This window comes from Grampus griseus (genome assembly GCF_964374135.1).
Source record: "Grampus griseus genome assembly, chromosome: 11".
In the NCBI taxonomy this organism is placed as follows: Eukaryota; Metazoa; Chordata; class Mammalia; order Artiodactyla; family Delphinidae; genus Grampus; species Grampus griseus.
In genome coordinates, this window is record NC_139005.1 from 50108606 (window position 1) to 50128274 (window position 19669).

Genomic DNA, 19669 nt, shown 5'->3' on the forward strand with positions numbered 1-19669 from the left:
CTTTTCATAGGCTCTGCCCTAAGGCAGTGTTTACCAGCTGAGCACTAGCTGCTGGACTAGTTGAGGTGAAGCCCATGATCTATTTCTGAGCAGCTCTGCAGGTTGCTGAGTGATGTACCCTGGGACAGGCTTCATTGGAGCTGGCAGAAGTTTACCAAAAGCAGGAGGAAAACAAGTCAATAGGGTGGGCTTGACACTTACAATTTGCTCCTGTAATACTAACTAGCACTTCTCCCTAAATGGTGTAGTGGAAAATTGGAAATGTGTCTTAAACTGCCAAATTCATGCTTTTACATATTCCATATATTCTTTAGATCTAGTAGATGTCTCTGGGTTTTGGTAGCAGATACAGCATTCCCTTTATAGGAGTATCTAACATGTTCATTCAGCTTCCAAACAACCCTTTTGTTTCCCTTTATAAAGAGTAATTTGTGCCTTTATTAACTAGAAGTTGTTCCCAGTTGATGGTTTTTAGGGAGCTGATGGTGTGAAATGGAAATTCCCTACACATTAAAGTGAGAGCCTCAGTGAATCCCCTGTGTGCAGTAGAGCATCCAAAAGACATAGAAGCAGCAAGAGAGGGCTCACCAGTGGCATGAGAGATGGGAGACTTTGACAATACTGTGATGGACAGGTTTAAAATGGAAACATGGCCAGTGTTTTAGGCTAGTCACATATCTTACCAGGGACCAGAACCTTACACGGGAACTAGACCTTTATCAGTGAAATCCCCTCTCATGTTTAAATTATTAGAATTTCTTCAATCTACATATGCAGGAGGAGTAGCGTTTCCAGTAAGGCTGCAAACAGTCCCATAAGCAATTATAGTTATTCTCGTAAAGTTTACTTCAGCACTAATACTAATGCCTCCACCGGGGTTTGCAATTTTCCACCATTATACAAGACTTTCCTTAGACTAGATGAGTCATAGGAAGAGTCAAGGACGTAGAGATTGAATAGTGAAATTTACTGTGCACAGTTGAGGGGAACAGGATGCTCATTGAACTAGGCTTCATTCCTACTGGAGTGTGGTGTTCTTTGATGAACAGGATAAGAAAAATATAGAGTTGGTTATTACTGTTGACTTACAAATCTCTTAAGTGGATAGTCTGATAACATATTTGCTGGCTTGGGCTTTGGAATTCAGGTAGAAGAATTCAGGTAGAAGATAAGAAAGAACGAAGATTTTTTTTTTTTTCAATACGCGGGCTTCTCACTGTTGCGGCCTCTCCTGTTGCGGAGCACAGGCTCCGGACGCGCAGGCCCAGTGGCCATGGCTCACGGGCCCAGCCACTCCGCGGCATGTGGGATCTTCCCAGACAGGGGCACGAACCCATGTCGCCTGCATCGGCAGGCAGACTCTCAACCACTGTGCCACCAGGGGAGCCGTAAGATTTTTTTTTTTTAATTAAGAAATTCTAAGAGAACTGACTCCCATTAGGAAGGGCAACATAAGGATAATGAGTATCCTAGAGGGGGAAGGGAGCAGAGAGTTTATTTAAAGGAATAATAGCTGAGAAGTTCCCAAACCTGGGGAAGGAACTGGATATACAAGTCCATGAAACTAAGAGAATATCTAATTACCTCAGCACAAAAAGACCTTTTCCAAGACATATTATATTAAAAGTGTCAAAAATTAATGACAAAGAAAGAATTTTAAAAGGAGCCAGAGAAAAACGAATGTTATCCCTACCAAGGAACCTCCATGAGACTATCAGCAGATTTCTCAGTAGAAACTTTGTAGGCCAGGAGAGAGTGAAGTGATATACTGAAAATACTGAAAGATAAAAACTGTCAGCCATGAGTACTCTACCCAGAAAAGTTATCCTTCAGATACAAAGGAGGAATAAAGGCTTTCCAAGACAAACACAACAGCACTTCTTGCTTTATAAGAGGTGTTTAAAGGAGCTCTTTTACCTGAAATGGAAAGGCAAAAGTACACAAAATTTTAAGTAAGGTGATAAATAGAAGCAAAAAATTGCAATTTTATATCAGAATAGGTTGTTAAATACTTAATTGTAGCTTTAAAGGTTAAAGGGAGAAAAGCAGTGAAAATAACTATAGGTGCTTCAATTTGGTAATAAATTTACACATAAAAAGAGATAATTTGAGACAACAAAAACATAAAAGAGTAAGAAGAAAAGGACAGAAGCCATATTGTCAAATGAAGATTAGATGCTATCAGCAGAAAAAGGACTATTTTGTCTATGAGATGTTTTATATAAACCTCATGTAACCACAAAACATAAGTCTAGAGCGGAGACACAAAACATCAAAAAAGAGGAAACTGAGAAAAACATCATAGAAAACCACCACACTAAAATGGCAGACAGAAACACAAGGAAAAAGAGACAATGGACATATAGAGCAAGCAGTAAACAAAAGGTAAAATGGAAGTATTAAGTCCTCATTTATTAATAATCATCCTAAATGTAAATGGATTGAATCCACTGATCAAAAGACACAGAGTGGCTGTGGGTGGAGTCATAAGCAAGACCTAACTATATAATGCCTCCAGGAGACTCATCTCAGCTCTAAAGACAAATATAGGCTCAAAGTGATGGGATGGAAGATGATACTTTGAGCAAATCCTAAGCCAAAAGAAAGTGGGTGTAGCTATACTCATATAAAATAGACTTCAAGCCAAAAAAACCAAACCAAAGCAAACAAACCAAGAGACAAAGAATGACATTTTGTAATGATAAAGGGAACAACCAATCAATAAGGTGTAATATTTATTAATATATATGCATTTAACATAGGGGCACCAAAATATATAAAACAATTATTAACAGACCTAAAGGAAGAAGTTGACAGCAACACAATAATAGTAGGAGATTTTAACAGCACGCTTGCATTAATGGATATGTCATGCAGACAGAAAGTCAACCAGGAAACACCTTAAATGAAACATTAAACCTGATAGACTTGATAGATATATATAAAACATTCCATCCAAATGCAGCAGAATACATTCTTGTCAAGTGCATATGGAATATTCTCAAGGATAGACCATATGTTGGGACACAGAAGAGTCTCAATAAATTTAAGAAGACTGAAATTATATCAAGCACTTTTTTTCTGACAAAAACAGTATAAAACTAGACGTCAACTACAAGAAGAAAGCTAGAAAAATCACAAATAGATGGAGGCTAAACAACATGCTGCTGAACAACTACTGAGTCAATGAAGAAATCAAGGAGAAAAAAACCAAACCTGAAGACAAGTGCAAATGAAAAAAATGACATAGCAAAATCTATGGGATGCAACAAAAGTGGTACTAAGAGGGAAGTTTATAGCAATACAGGCTTACCTAAAGAAACAAGAAAATTTTCAAATAAACAATCTAACCCTACACCTAAAGGAACTAGAAAAAGAAGAACAAGCTAAGCACAAAGTCAGTAGAAGGAAAGAAATAATAAAGGTCAGAATGGAAATAAATGAAATGGAGACTAAAATGACAATAGAAAAGATCAATGAAACTAAGAGCTGGTTCTTTGAAAAAATAAAGTTGACAAAACTTTAGCTAGACTCACTGAGAAAAAAAGAGAGAAGACTAAAATAAAATCAGAAACAAAAGAGAAGTTACAATGAATAGCACAGAGATACAAAGGACTGTGGGACTCCTGTGAACAACTATGCACCAACAAATTGGAAAACCTAGGAAAAAAATGGATAAATTCTTAGACTCATACGACCTTCTGAGACTGAATGAAGCAATAGAAAATCTGAATTGACAGATCACTATTAAGGAGATTGAAGCAATAATTTAAACCTTCCCAAAAAACTAAAGTCCTGACTATATGGCTTCATTGGTGAATTCTACTAAACATTTAAAGAAGATTTAATACCTGTTCTTCTCAAACCCTTCCAAAAAGTTGAAGAGGAGGGAATGCTGCCTACCTCATTTTATGAAGCTACTATTACCATGAGACCAAAACCAGACAAGGACAACACAAGAAATTTACAGGCAATATCTCTGAGGAACACAGATACAAAAATCCTCAACAAAATATTTGCAAACCAAATACAGCTGTACATTAAAAGGATGATACATCAGGATCAAGTGGGATTTATTCCAGAAATGTAAGGATGGTTCAACATCTGCAAATCAATCAAGATGATACACCATTTTAACAAAATGAAGGATAAAAATCATATGATCATCTTAATAGATGCATAAAAAACATTTGACAAGGTTCAACCTCCATTTATAATAAAATCTTTCATTAAATTGGGTATAGAAAGGTTGTACCTCAACATAATGAAGACCATATATGACAAATCCACGGTTAACATCATACTCAATGGTGAAAAACTGAAAACTATCACTCAAAGATCAGGAACAAGACAAAATTGCCCACTCTCGCCACTCTTACTCAGCATAGTACTGCAAGTCCTAGCCAGAACAATTAGGCAAGAAAAAGAAATAAAATGCATCCATATTTGAAAGGAAGAATTAAAACCAGCACTCTTTGTGGATGACATGATTTTATATATAGAAATCCTAAAGACTCCACTAAAAAAACTGTTGAAATGATAAAAGAATACAGTAAAGTTGAGAGAAAATCAATATATAAAAATCTGTTGTGTTTCTATACACTAACAACCAACTAGCAGAAAGAGAAACTAAGAGAACAATTCATTTGCTTTTGCAACAAAGAAAATAAAATACCTAGGAATAAATTTAACCAAGGAGCTGAAAGACCTGTACACTGAAAACTGTAAGACATTGATGAAAGAAACTGAAGAAGACACACAAAAAAATGGAAAGATATTTCATGCTCATGGATTGCAAGAATGAACATTGTTTAAATGTCCATATAACATAAAGCAGTCCATAAATTCAACACCATTCCTATCAAAATCTCAGAGACATTTTTTCACAGAAATAGAACAAAAGTCTTAAAGTTTATATAGAAACACAGAGGACTCTGAATAGCCAAAGCAATCTTGAGAAGAAAGAACAAAGCTGGAGGTATCACACTCCCCGATTTCAAATTATTCTACAAAGCTATAGTAATCAAAACAGCATGGTATTGGCAGAAGTGGACACACATATCCAGTGGAACAGAATTGAAAGCCCGGAAATTAATCCACACATATATGGACAATTAATTTATGAGAAAGGAGTAAAATATATACAACGGAGAAAGGACAGTCTCTTCTCTAAATGGTGCTGGGAAAACTGGACTGTCACAAGCAAAAGAATGAAATTAGACCACTATCTTATGTCATACACAAAAATTAACTCAAAATGAATTAAAGACTTAAATATAAGGCCTAAAACCATAAAACTTCTAGAGGAAAACATAGGCAGTATGCTCTTTGACATCGGTTTTAGCAACTTCTTTCTGGATCTGTCACCTCAGGCAAGGCAAACAAAAGCAAAAATAAACAAATGGGACTACATCAAAATAAAGTTTCTGCACACCAAAGGGAACCATAAACAAAATGAAAGACAACCTATCTTTTTTTTTTTTTTTTTTTGCAGTATGCGAGCCTCTCACTGCTGTGGCCTCTCCCGTTGTGGAGCACAGGCTCCAGACACGCAGGCTCAGAGGCCATGACTCATGGGCCCAGCCGCTCCGCGTCATGTGGGATCTTTCCGGACTGGGGCACGAACCCGCGTCCCCTGCATCAGCAGGCGGACTCTCAACCACTGTGCCACCAGGGAAGCCCGACAACCTATCTTATATCCAATAAGGGGTGAATATCTGAAATAAAGAACTCATACAACTCAACAACATAATAAACAGCTGATTAAAACTTGGGCAGAGGATCTGTATAGACATTTTTCCAAGGAAGGCATACAAGCGGCCAACAGGCATGTGAAAATATGCTCAACATCACGAATTATTAGGGAAATGCAAATCAAAACCACAATGAGATATCATGTCAGGCCTGTTAGAATGACTGTTATCAAAAAGACGAGAAATAGCAAGTGTTGGAACGGATGTAGAGAAAAGGGAGCCCTTGTGCACTGGTGGTGGGAATGTAAATTGGTGCAGCTACTATGGAAAGTGGTATGGAGGTTCCTCAAAAAATTAAAAATAGAACTGCCGTTTCACTTCTGGGTATTTATCTGAAGAATATGAAAACACTAATTAAAAAAGTTACATGCACCCTATGTTCATTGTGGCATTTTTATAAAAGCCAAGATGTGGAAGCAACCTAGCTGTTCATCAACAAGTGAATAGATAAAGAAGATGTAATATACATACATACATACACATACACCTGTATACGATGGGATACTACTTGGCCATAAAAAAGAAGGAAATCCTGCCATTTGCAACAACAGGGATAGCTCTTGTTGAAGGGTATTATACTAAGTGAAATAAGTCAGACAGGGAAAGACAAATACTATATAATTTCACTCAGATGTGGAATATTTAAAAAACCCAAAATAAACAAACAAAGCAAAACAAAAACAAGTACATAGATACAGAGGACATAATGATGGTTACTAGAAGGGAAGGGAGAGGGAGAGGGCAAAATGGGTAAAGGGGGTCAACTGTATGGTGATGGAATGGTAACTAAACTTTTGGTGGTGTGCACACTGTGGTATATACAAAAGTTGAATTATAATGTTGTACACATGGAATTTACATAATTTTATAAACCAGTGTTACCTCAATTAAAAAACAGGGTAGGTATAAAAGCAATAATTAATTTTCATTTATTCAGTAAGCTCATTGAAAGCCTGTTATTGTACCGATGTAAATGGAAGAAAAAGTTGCTACTGTATTAAAAATAAGGACTTTGATATACTAACACCATGGGTAAAATTTATATCAGGAGAGAAGTCACTTTGTTTTGGAAAATGTCCTGATGGCCTCTTTGAGAGTGGAGAGGAAGCCTCTTAGTCTGCAAAGAAATGGATGAATTAATTGCTTTGCAAAATAAGGGAGTGAAAAGGCAGTGTGATGGGAGAGAGGAAGGGAAGAGGGCTGGAAATAGGGTGAAAATGAGAAGTTGAAAATATTCATTGGGAAGCTGGTTGGTGCCAAATTGTTAAAAGTCTTCAGTTCCCCATAAATGAAGCCCAAGGTTGCAAAGCTAGTTAATGGTAGAGTTGGAACCAAAGATCTTTCTAGAAAACCACACTGCCTCTCAAAGAACCAAAGTTTTCATTCCAGCCACTTTCAATATGAAATAGTGCTTCATGCTTGGCTGCTTTTGGTGTTTTGTGATAAGCAGCTGAAATTTCTTGAGCTTACTGCTATTCCTTTGAATTCATAAATGTACGTGGTCTCATCCAGCTGACGTTTTTATATAGTCACAAGGAAATGTAAAACTTTTTTAGTTTTTGGAAACAGGAAAGCCTGCATTTTGCAAGTGTTGATATCTAACATGTTACAGTTCAGTTGAACTTCACTTTAGTCACATATCTAGAAAGATAATCCAAGACAAAAAACACATGCAATAAAGAAATGGAGAAGTTTAGAAAGCATTTTCTCTTTGTCATTGTTGGTTTGTGACAGTGAGCAGTTCTGGCTCCTGCTGGATGTGTCTGGAGTTTCTGATGGGGCCAGGCTTTCAAGGCTTATGTACTAGAAGTAAATCCTTATGTCGGTCCCCATAGTAACCTGCAGAGCAAGCCTAGCGATAACAGTTATTTCCCTTATTTCTAACTTTGAGGGAGTTTGGCTTGGGATGATCAAGAAAGAGCTGCAGGCTGTCCTTTATATCAAGGGGAAGCACCCTTTTTGAATGATGCTGTGCTCACCAGCAGTTGGGTTCAGACTTGTTAGGTATGACCAGAAAATTAGCTGGCTCCATTTTTTTGTTTTGAGAGACCAAGGAATCTCCTGGGAGCGAGTTCCCCTCTTGGTACCTCCAGCTTGACCTAGTAAGACAGAAGTGAGGGTAATTCCGAGAACTTTGTGTTGTTTCCTTGGCTCCGTCCTGAGCCCAATCCTTATGGACTAAGGGGGGAATGCAATGGGGGCAGAGTGGTAAGGATTGTGTGTCATCAGTGCAATCTGAAAGAGCCTTAGACCTTAGGGTGCCAGGACCATTGTCTTCGGCACCTAAGGGGCTCCACTGTGACACTGCTGGGAAGCTTCGGCAGTGGTATCTGGTGGGATACTACAGTACTTGGAGGACATTATGAGGTGAGGGTGGTAAGTTATCAGAGAGCTGGAGCAGAGTGAAGAAACAGGGCAATTTCAGAACAGCTAAATGGACAGTGTACTTGATTTGTTTGCAGTAGGTAGAATTCAGCGGGTTGGAGTCCCACATGGGGAGGCAGGAAAGAGAGCAAGTAAGAAAGAAATGATTTGAGAGCCAAGCACCTTAGGTAGATTGTATCATTTAATCCTCACAACAACCTTATGAACTGCATACTAATTTGTCCCCATTTTCTGGATAAGCCTTTCAAGGAAGATACAATTTAAGTAAATTGTCCGAGGTCAGTTGGCCAGCAAGTGAAGGATACAGGTTTAAAACTCAAGTAATCTGATTCCAGAGCCCTCATTTTCGGTCATTTTCTCATGTGTGCCCTCATATTAGTGAGCACTGGAAAAACTAAGGTTAAATACTCATTAGGTGCAGTTGGCTTTTGCTCCGACACCATTTATAGGGGTGGAAATCCCCAGTTTCACATCGGAGCTCTAAGCCAGGATCAGGATTATTCCCAGCAATGTTTTAACAGAAACTACCATCAAGGGTGTTATAATTATCCCGTGGCCGGTTTTAAAGACACTTTCTTCAGGGAATAAGCATTACACTGAGGCATGCATTATCACAGCAACAAAAAAACATGTTTAGCATCTTTTTTTTTTTGACTGTGAAAGTTTTAGAACACTAAGCAAAACTTTCCTCAAATTTTTCTAGGTGATAAGGTATCTGTGGATTAGGGAATAGGCAGAGAATCGACTGCCCTCTTGAATTAATAAAATGAGATGGGCCGGAGAGTGAAGTGCTTGTCTTATTTTTGTAAGGTGATGCCACCTACCTAAAGAAGGCTGAAGTAAAATTATACTCAATAATATCCTGGGATAAACCATAATGGAAAAGAATATGAAAAAGAAGGTATATATATGTATAACTGAGTCACTTTGCTGTACAGCAGTAATTAACACAACATTGTAATTCAAGTATCCTTCAATAAAAAATAAAAAAGTATACCCAATAAAAATTAATTTATACATTATTTTTTTCTGAAGAATTTAAAATGGTTTCATAATAAGATTTCTTATCATCACATAGTCTTTTGAAATATAGCTATCTATTCATTTCCTGTTTTAGTCAACAGTTTTGAATGCCCATGTTATGTCAAGAGTCACCATGCTAGATGCTGTTGACATAAAAATGAAAATACGCCATGCCTGATTACTCGTCTGTAGAACTGCCATCTAGCGGAAGAAAGAGGTGAAAAAGCAGATACTTATGCAAGGCACGATGTAGATAAATATGTTAAGAATAAGGGAACTGATTTGCACAAGGCATTGTTGAATTATTAAAACTCATCTCTAGGGATGGGGACATGAGCGTGTAAGGAGTGAGAGGGTGGTTCTTGAGGATGGAACTCCTTTTCTGGGTGCTGCCTGGTAAACAAAGTTAGCCACGCAGAGGAGTGGCACGGCCGTGGGAGGGGCAGCCCATCCATGCATGCCCCACAGAGGCAGCTTGAGCAAGGGGAAGGTGGGAAGCGTTTCAGTGGTGCTCGGTGTGGGTGAGCAGTGACAAGCTGCTGGATCTTAGGCTGGGAGGGATAAGCCTAGAATGGCAGCCAGGGGCCAGCTCACCAATTCAAAGGCTTTATCACCAACCGCCTCCTTTATCTGACTCCCACACACTGAGCCAATATTTCCCCTGCCCTAACCACCACTAGAGACCACCCCATAGCCCCGAGCCCAGTGAAATTATTAAACCATCCAAACCTGAACTTGCTCAGCTTGCCTACCCTGCCTTGCCCATTCCTTCCTTCCTGTAGAAGGAAGTTCTGTAGAAACTACGGTAGCGGGCCATGCTTTCCCTTCACTCCTTCTGCCTCCTGACTGACCCTGGCATTACCCCATGTGCCCTGTGTAGCAGGGCGCATCCCCTCCTCTTGGGGAGTGTAAGTAACTTACACTTGCCTCCTCTCTAAAGGCAAATGTCTTTGTGTCTGTTACCTTACATTCTGTGATTGAAACAGGTCCTGGGTACATTTTAACACACTCACATCTTCTTCTACACCCTCCACCCCAGCTCCTACAGGAAACTGAAATCTTCAGTCAGCTCTAGTCGGGAGTCAGAGCTCAGGCAGGCCTTGGTTGCAAGGGCAACCATAAACCTTTGGTTTCCTTAGAGAAGGCTGGGTCTAACCAAGTATCTGATCGGAACAACTTGTAAAATCACACTGCTTTTACTACCGAAGCACAAACCACACCCTAAAGCTTAGCTGAGTGCCCTCTGGAAACAGAAGTTTTCCTCTATGTAAACATGGTGAATTAGTCTGGGAGCTAGAATTCAAGTACAGATCTTTTGACCCAACCATGCATTATGCTCAGCAGAAAGTAATATTGCAAGTTAAAATACGGAGACCCTCTGTAAGCAGAAATTTTCCTCTATGTAAACATGGTGAATTAGTCTGGGAGCTAGAATTCAAGTTGCAGATCTTTTGATCCAACCATGCATTATGCTCAGCAGAAAGTAATATTGCAAGTTAAAATACGGAGACCCTCTGATTGGGAGCTGGCGAAAGATACAGAAGAACCCCTGGAGAATTGCTGCGAAAAGATTCATTGAATGGTAATAATAAGACAATACAAGGTCATGTCCCCTGAGCTTTGATTCTTCTTGACCCTGACAGAAAAGTATGCTTAAAATGTGGAAAACAGTCTGAATGCACTTGAATTTTGGAAGGCTGCATCACATTGTATTACAGTAAGAAATTAACTTTGATAGGAACGCAGCATGGAAATAAGCAAGAAAGGTATTGAAGACAAGACTACTGATACACCTGGTTCTTAAGTGAATGGCATGTCTGAATTCAACAGCCCGTAGTTAAATTGAAACTTAAATAATCATTCTTAGCAGTTCGCATTTAAGAAGCAGGAGGCAGAATTGTATTCGTTTTTCTGAAATGACTCAATCCTATCATCTCAAAATGCTTAATGCAGCTGTGAGGAACAGGAGATAAGTGACTTTCAGTTACATTAAATTTCAGTAAGCAAATAGTGGATTTAGAGGGACTTAGTTGATAAAAGCTCATAAAATAATACATTCATCAGGGATGTATGGAGCACCCATACTCTGGAGGATTCCATGTTCTGGGTGCAGTGCACATGGCTTGTTGCCTGTGCATCAATTCCCTTTCTTGCATCCTTCCAATAGTACCCAATTTTGCTCTGGGAAACCACTGTTCTCTCTACTGTGGAGCAGCCCTGCAGCTTTGGTGCCATTGACCCCACCTTCAGCTGCCTACTTCTAGCACCTTGTGAGATCATCTTCCATGTCCCAGGGATTGGTTGAAGGGCCCCAGGTGCAAGCCAATCAATGCATGATTTTATCCTGGCCAGAGGGTGGCCCAATCTGTGTGACCATGGAGGACACAGAGGGAAAATGACCCAAACTTCCCCTAATCCCTTCCCCAAACAGACTAACCCTGTTACAAGCCTCCCCCTGGGTGTTAAGACATCATTTTATGTACATGTAGCAAGAGGCTGGTGCTTGAGTTAAGATTAGTATGAACATGCCTGACTAATTAGTGGGGTGGGTCTTCCAGGGGCTTATGTGCACAAAGGACTGAGAAGTCTCCCAGGTGAGATCTCATTTTCTGAGAAGTCCAGGAGGCAAGCTTGATACAGTGAACAAAACCTTAATTTTTAGAGCGGAGAAATGATTCTGAGTGGAGCCCCAGGTGGATTCATATGTGGTTCCTGAGATGGGAAAAAGAGGGCTGTGGGTAAAAAACAAAAGAAGGTGAAAAAAGGAAGAGAGAATGAGAGAGAGAGGGGGAAGAGAGGAAGAAAAGGAGAGAGGAAGAGGTAGAGAAAGGAAAGGAGGGAGGGAAGAAGGGAGGAAGGAAAGAAAAGAAAGACAAAAGCATGCGGCCGGGTAGGAGTGATTTCAGGCGGGCTGCGGCCACTGTCCCATGAGCTTGTGTTTCTACTGCTTTTCCTGGCACTGCTGTGTCTCTAGCCTAGTCAGGGTAACAGCGACACCTGGAGTACTGACCATCAGTTTAAAGAAAGCAAACAATCTGAAACTCCATGATGATAAAATAAAAGGAGGTCAGATAACAGCAGGCAATGTATCTAGAAACAATTGCCTGGAAGGAAAGGCTGCGATTTCAGACGAAATGACTAGTTCTTCAAACATTAACAAGGTATCAAAATTGATCTCACCTGGAAAATGTGGGGAACAGCTTTATTGCTCTCTGGTGCAAAAGAACACCAATTTGATGGATTTGTAGAAGAATATCAACGGGTTCTTCTCTCAAACGAAATTCTGATGCCAAGGAAAAATATGTCATACGAGAAATTACCTTGACGCGATGGTGGCCTCTCAGTACGCTCGGGGCAAGCCATCCCAGAGGTCACAGAACAGAAAGTCTCACAGGCTAAGTTAAGATGCTCCAATCCCATCGTTTATTGATTGACAGAAAGTGCATCGAATAGCAAGAGAAAAGAGGAATGGGGTAAGTTGACACAATGAGGACTGAGTAGAAGGACCACATTACTGAATCCTGTGGTACTCAACCCTTCCTATGTCCTTTCTCTTTCCTTCTCTCCCCGCTTTCTCCCTCTTCCTTCTTTCCACTGCCTCTCCCCCACTCTCTCTTTGTTGCATGGTGTGGTTGCAGAGACCAGAGCTGAGTTTGAACAAGGGGGCTTAGCAAGCTCAGAGTGTGTGGAGTCAACACATGTCTGTTGATACGGAGGCAAGGATGCCTGGCCACAGCTGGAGCTAACCAATGAGTTTGCTGGGCAGCCATGAGCTTTCTTTCTTTGGCAGAGTGCGTGCAAAGCCAAAATGTGGCCCCCATGGCTGGCCAACTGAGAGGTGAAGTGTGTCATTCTGAAGGAGGCTTGATTTGTACCTTATGATTTGGTCCTTCCATCATTTTTCCTATATAAGTAAGCACTCTGAATATTCTACCTCTTAAAAAACCATATATTTTATTCCTTCTATCTTGAACATGTCTTACTGATTGCCAACTGTTTGTGCTTAACTGCACACCTTGTGAATTCCACTCACGTCTCACAAGAGCCACTTGCTTACTCACTATCTTTTTTTTATTTTTTATACAGCAGGTTCTTATTAGTTATACATTTTATACACATCAGTGTATACATGTCAATCCCAATCGCCCAATTCATCACCACCACCCTGCCACCGCTTTCCCCCCTTGGTGTGCATAATGTTTGTTCTCTACATCTGCGTCCCTATTTCTGCCCTGCAAACTTGTTCATCTGTACCATTTTTCTAGGTTCCACATATATGCATTAATATACGATATTTGTTTTTCTCTTTCTGACTTACTTTACTCTGTGTGACAGTCTCTAGATCCATCCACGTCTCTACAAATGACCCAATTTCGTTCCCTTTTATGGCTGAGTAATATTCCACTGTATATATGTACCACATCTCCTTTATCCATTTGTCTGTTGATGGTCATTTAGGTTGCTTCCATGACCTGGCTATTGTAAATAGTGCTGCAGTGAACACTGGGGTTCATGTGTCTTTTTGAATTATGGTTTTCTCTGGGTATATGCCCAGTAGTGGGATTGCTGGGTCATGTGGTAATTCTATTTTTAGTTGTTGTTTTTTTTATAAATTTATTTATTTATTTTATTTTGTTTTTGGCTGCGTTGGGTCTTCATTGCTGTGCGGGCTTTCTCTAGTTGCGGTGAGCGGGAGCTACCCTTCCTTGCGGTGCGTGGACTTCTCATTGCAGTGGCTTCTCTTGTTGCGGAGCACAGGCCCTAGAGTGTGTAGGCTTCAGTCGTTGTGGCACACGGGCTCTAGAGCACAGGCTCAGTAGTTGTGGCGCATGGGCTTAGTTGCTCTGCGGCATGTGGGATATTCCCAGACCAGGGCTCGAACCCATGTCCCTTGCATTGACAGGCGGATTTTTAACCACTGCACCACCAGAAAAGCCTCTATTTTTAGTTTTTTAAGGAACCTCCATACTGTTCTCCATAGTGGCTGTACCAATTTACATTCCCACCAACAGTGCAAGAGGGTTCCCTTTTCTCCAGACCCTCTCCAGCATTTGTTGTTTGTAGATTTTCTGATGATGCCCATTCTAACTGGTGTGAGGTGATACCTCATTGTAGTTTTGATTTGCCTTTTTCTAATGATTAGTGATGTTGAGCAGCTTTTCATGTGCTTCTTGGCCATCTGTATGTCTTCTTTGGAGAAATGTCTATTTAGGTCTTCTGCCCATTTTGATTGTGTTGTTTGTTTTTTTAATATTGAGCTGCATGAGTGGTTTATGTATTTTGGAGATTAATCCTTTGTCTGTTGATTCATTTGCAAATATTTTCTCCCGTTCTGAGGGTTGTCTTTTCATCTTGATTGTAGTTTCCTTTGCTTTAGCAAAAGCTTTTAAGTTTCATTAGGTCCTATTTGTTTATTTTTGTTTTTATTTCCATTACTCTAGGAGGTGTGTCAAAAAGGATCTTGCTGTGATTTATGTCAAAGAGTGTTCTTCCTATGTTTTCCTCTAAGAGTTTTATAGTGTCCAGTCTTACATTTAGGTCTTTGATCCATTTTGAGTTTATTTTTGTGTATGGTGTTAAGGAGTGTTCTAATTTCATTCTTTTACATGTAGCTGTCCAAGTTTCCCAGCACCACTTATTGAAGAGACTGTCTTTTCTCCATTGTATATCCTTGCCTCCTTTGTCATAGATTAGTTGACCATAGGTGCATGGGTTTATCTCTGGGCTTTCTATCCTGTTCCATTGATCTATATTTCTGTTTTTCTGCCAGTACCATATTGTCTTGATTACTGTAGCTTTGTAGTATAGTCTGAAGTCTGATTCCAGCTCCATATTTTTCCCTCAAGACTGCTTTGGCTATTAGGGGTCTTTTGTGTCTCCATACAAACTTTAAGATTTTTTGTTCTAGTTCTGTGAAAAACGCCATTGGTAGTTTGATAGGGATTGCATTGAATCTGTAGGTTGCTTTGCATAGTAAAATCATTTTTACAATATTGATTCTTCAGTCCAAGAACATGGTATATCTCTCCATCTGTTGGTGTCATCTTTGATTTCTTTCATCAGTGTCTTATAGTTTTCTGCATACAGGTCTTTTATCTCCTTAGGTAGGTTTATTTGTAGGTATTTTATTCTTTCTGTTACAGTGGTGCATGGGATTGTTTCCTTAATTTCTCTTTCTGATCTTTTGTTGTTATTGTATAGGAATGCAAGAGATTTCTGTGTATTAATTTTGTATCCTGCAACTTTACCAAATTCATTGATTAGCTCTAGTAGTTTTCTGGTGGCATCTTTAGGATTATCTCTGTATAGTATCATGTCATCTGCAAACAGTGACAGTTTTACTTCTTCTTTTCTGATTTGGATTCCTTTTATTTTTTTTTCTTCTCTGATGGCTGTGGCTAAAACTTCCAAAACTATGTTGAATAATAGTGGTGAGAGTGGACAACCTTGTCTTGTTCCTGATCTTAGAGGAAATGCTTTCAGTTTTTCACCATACAGAATGATGTTTGCTGTGGGTTTGTCACATATGGCCTTTATTATGTTGAGGTAGGTTCCCTCTATGCTCACTTTCTGGAGAGTTTTTATCATAAATGGTTGTTGAATTTTGTCAAAAGCTTTTTCTGCATCTGTTGACTTACTCACTGTTTTTATTTAGCACGTCTTAAGAGTTTAGCCATCCTACTTGTTTTTCTTGCCTGCTACAGCAGCACTAAGATTCCCCATCTATGTCAAACACACAGTACAGAATACACACTTGCCTGCCTCCCACAGAGAGCACATCACCATTCTCACCATCACCTACATTTCAGTGAAAGAACTGTGCAAAACAAACTATAGTTTGTATCCTTCAGCATCTTAGAAATGAAGACTACTACTGGTCCTGCTGCTGTCATCTTTTATTGAGTGTTTATGCCAGATAAATGTTTGGCATATATTTTTGTATCCAGTCCTCACAGTGAACCACGAGGTAGGTATTATTGTATCAGGTCTATGGGGAGAGAGCTGTTTGGAGAAGGAAGATGACCTATCAGGGTCAAGTGGTATGGGGGGAGCAGAGCAAGGAAGGGATCCCAAGACTCTCTGAACCCCAAATCCTTCTTCTGGTCATTGGACTAGGCTCTTCCATTTTCAGAGCCTCTTAGGGACCCCAGGCATTCCACTTCTTAGAGCCCTCTCCCATTCCCTGCCCCTAATATGTGAGGGCTTTGCTCCTACAGGGACCTCCAGGGTTGCTTATTCTTTTTTTTTTAATTTTATTGACTTATAGTTGATTTACAATGTTGTGTTAATTTCTGCTCTACAGCAAAGTGATTCAGTTATACATATATTTACATTTTTTTTCATATTATTTTCCATTATGGTTTAACACAAGGTATTGAATACACTTTCCTGTGCTATAGGACCTTGTTGTTTATCCATCCTATATATACTAGTTTGCATCTGCTAATCCCAAACTCCCAATACTTCCTTCCCTCACCTCCTCTCCCCCTTGGCGACCACAAGTCTGTTCTCTATGTCTGTGAGTCTGTTTCTCTTTCGTAGATGTTTATTTGTGCCGTATTTTAGATTCCACATGTAAGTGGTATCATATATTTGTCTTTATCTTACTTCACTTAGTATTATAATCTCTAGGTCCATCCATGTTGCTGCAAATGGCATTATTTCATTCTTTTTGAATGGCTGAGTAGTATTCCATTGTATATATGTACCACATCTTCTTTATCCATTCATCTGTTGATGGACATTTAGGTTGCTTCCATGTCTTGGCTATTGTGAATAGTGCTGCTATGAACATAGGGGTTCATGTATCTTTTTGAATTATAGTTTTGTCCAGATATATGCTCAGGAGTGGGATTGCTGGATCATATAGCAACTCTGCACCAATTTACATTGCAGAGTGGCTTATTCTTCAAGTGCCCATTTCACATAATGATGTGGCATTAAAATTCAGGTCACATCAGAAGAAAATTAAAGAGAATCACTAATTTTAAAATAAATCAAAGATCCTCATGGCTCATTTGGTCTCATGGTAGATGTAAAGGGGTTGTGAAAGTAATGTGTCAGAGGGAATGGCCAAATTGTTTAGTTAGCAAAGAAAAGCCCTATAGCTGGGGAGAGGCAGCATCTATTAATAGAGGACAGCACCCATGTGGTGAAGACAGTAGCTACAATTTTCTGAGTGTTATTATGAGCCAGGCGTGGTACATATATTATTTCAAATCTATAAGCACTCTGCCAGATGGATATACAGAGAGGAAAATGAGGTGCAGGCTGGTTAATCATATACAGAGAGGAAAATGAGGTGCAGGCTCCAAGTCACTGGGCTAGGAAGCAGTGGGTCGGGGTTTTGGTCCCAGGTTGCCCCTGCCCTTTCTCACTACCAACCTGCACAAGAGGGCACCCATGGAAGAAAGAATGTGGTGGGTAAAAGGGAAGGTAGAGGTCCACAGGACATATTTTGGGTCTGTTTCAGAGAGGAGCAAATGGAAGCCCTTGAAAATGGAATAAATGAAATCAGAATTACATGTTTCCTACTAAGAAAGAAAGTGCCTTTGGATAAATGAAAAGGATACAACCTTTGTTTATCCAAAGTTATCCAAATTCAGTATAGTATATTTTCTATGCTCTGAAATGTTTAATCCCTTTGGGGGTGGTTTACAAAGGTCATTAGTTGGATTTATTAAGCTAAAGACAAAGGTCTCAAATCAGATTACTGTTTGTTCAATATTCTGAGCTTTCTCACCCATGGACCAAGGAGATAAGAACTGTCAAGTGTATACTGCATGTATTTTTATTTATTTATTTATTTATTTTTGGCTGTTGGGTCTTTGTTACTGCATGTGGGCTTTCTCTATTTGTGTTGAGTGGGGGCTACTCTTCGTTGTGGTGCATGGGCTTCTCATAGCGGTGGCTTCTCTTGTTGCAGAGCACGGGCTCTAGGCGCGCAGGCTCAGTAGTTGTGGCTCGCAGGCTCTAGAGTGCAGGCTCAGTAGTTGTGGCGCACGGGCTTAGCTGCTCCGCGGCATGTGGAATCTTCCTGGACCAGGGCTTGAACTCGTGTCCCCTGCATTGGCAGGTGGATTTTTACTGCACCACCAGGGAAGCCCTGCATGTATTCTTATGTGTTTATAAATACAAATCTTAATTTCTTCATGTTCATCACATTTTGTAAAAATAACTTAGACAATTATAAAATGTTATAATATATGACTAGGCTAGAGGTAGAAATATTTCATTGGTCGGACCTATTGTCAATCATTTCAGAACTCTAACTACTCAGATTGAATTCACTGGGATTTCTTTATCATTTCTTCCTCTCCTGCCTTGAATTACATTTTCCCTCCACTGGCTATATAATATCTTGGTTTATCTACTGATGGCTAGGATAGTTGTTATAATTGATATCTTCCTACTGAAGCTATTTTTGACAAGCTTAAATTAAATAAAAACATATCTGGGGCTTCCCTGATGGCACAGTGGTTAAGAATCCGCCTGCCAATGCAGGGGACGAGGGTTCGAGCCCTGGTCCAGGAAGATCCCACATGCCATGGAGCAGCTAAGCCCGTGCGCCTCAGCTACGGAGCCTGCACTCTAGAGCCCATGAGCCACAGCTGTTGAGCCCATGTGCCACAACTACTGAAGCCCACGCACCTAGAGCCCATGCTCTGCAACAAGAGAAGCCACCGCAACGCAATGAAGAGTGTCCCTGCTCGCTGCAACTAGAGAAAGCCCACGCACAGCAACGAAGACCCAACGCAGCCGAAAGTAAAAAACAAACAAACAAAAAAAACCCCTGACAGTTTCTAAATCTAAACACATGATTAACTTGCACTCTTCCACAGGTCACAGAGTGAGTTACTGGCAAAATGGAATTATAACTGTGGTAGGAGATGTGTATGAGATCTGTCATGGATTTGTCTCCATAGAAAACTAGTTTTGCCTCTAATTTCTGTCAAAGGAAATGACCTAAATACCACTCTAAAGCAAAAATCATCATTTTAGGCAACAGCCTTTAATTGGCCTACAAAATTGGTCAATATATTTAGTTACCTGAGAGTGCATTTTTCAGCTAAATTGTATTGAAAAACTCATCAGGAAGTTATATTACTTAAAATTTGACATTTTAAGCATGCATAACTGAGTTTTAAGGGCTATAGTGGAAAACTAACAGATGCTTTCAAAATTTCAGGCTAAAAGAATCATTTTTGAGTTTTGATTGTTTAATTGTTTGTGAGAGGGAGCAGCACAGAACTATTTTCTGGAGAAAGCTAGGCCCTGCTTGTAGGACTCCCTTGGCCCATTTCTGTGGCAGAGGTGTGGTAGATCTCCATAAAAGGCATTCGTTCTGGTGAGGCTTTTTTTTTTTTTTTTTTGCGGTATGCGGGCCTCTCACTGTTGGGGCCTCTCCCATTGCGGAGCACAGGCTCTGGACGTGCAGGCTCAGCAGCCATGGCTCACGGGCCCAGCCACTCCGCGGCATGTGGGATCCTCCCGGACCGGGGCACGAA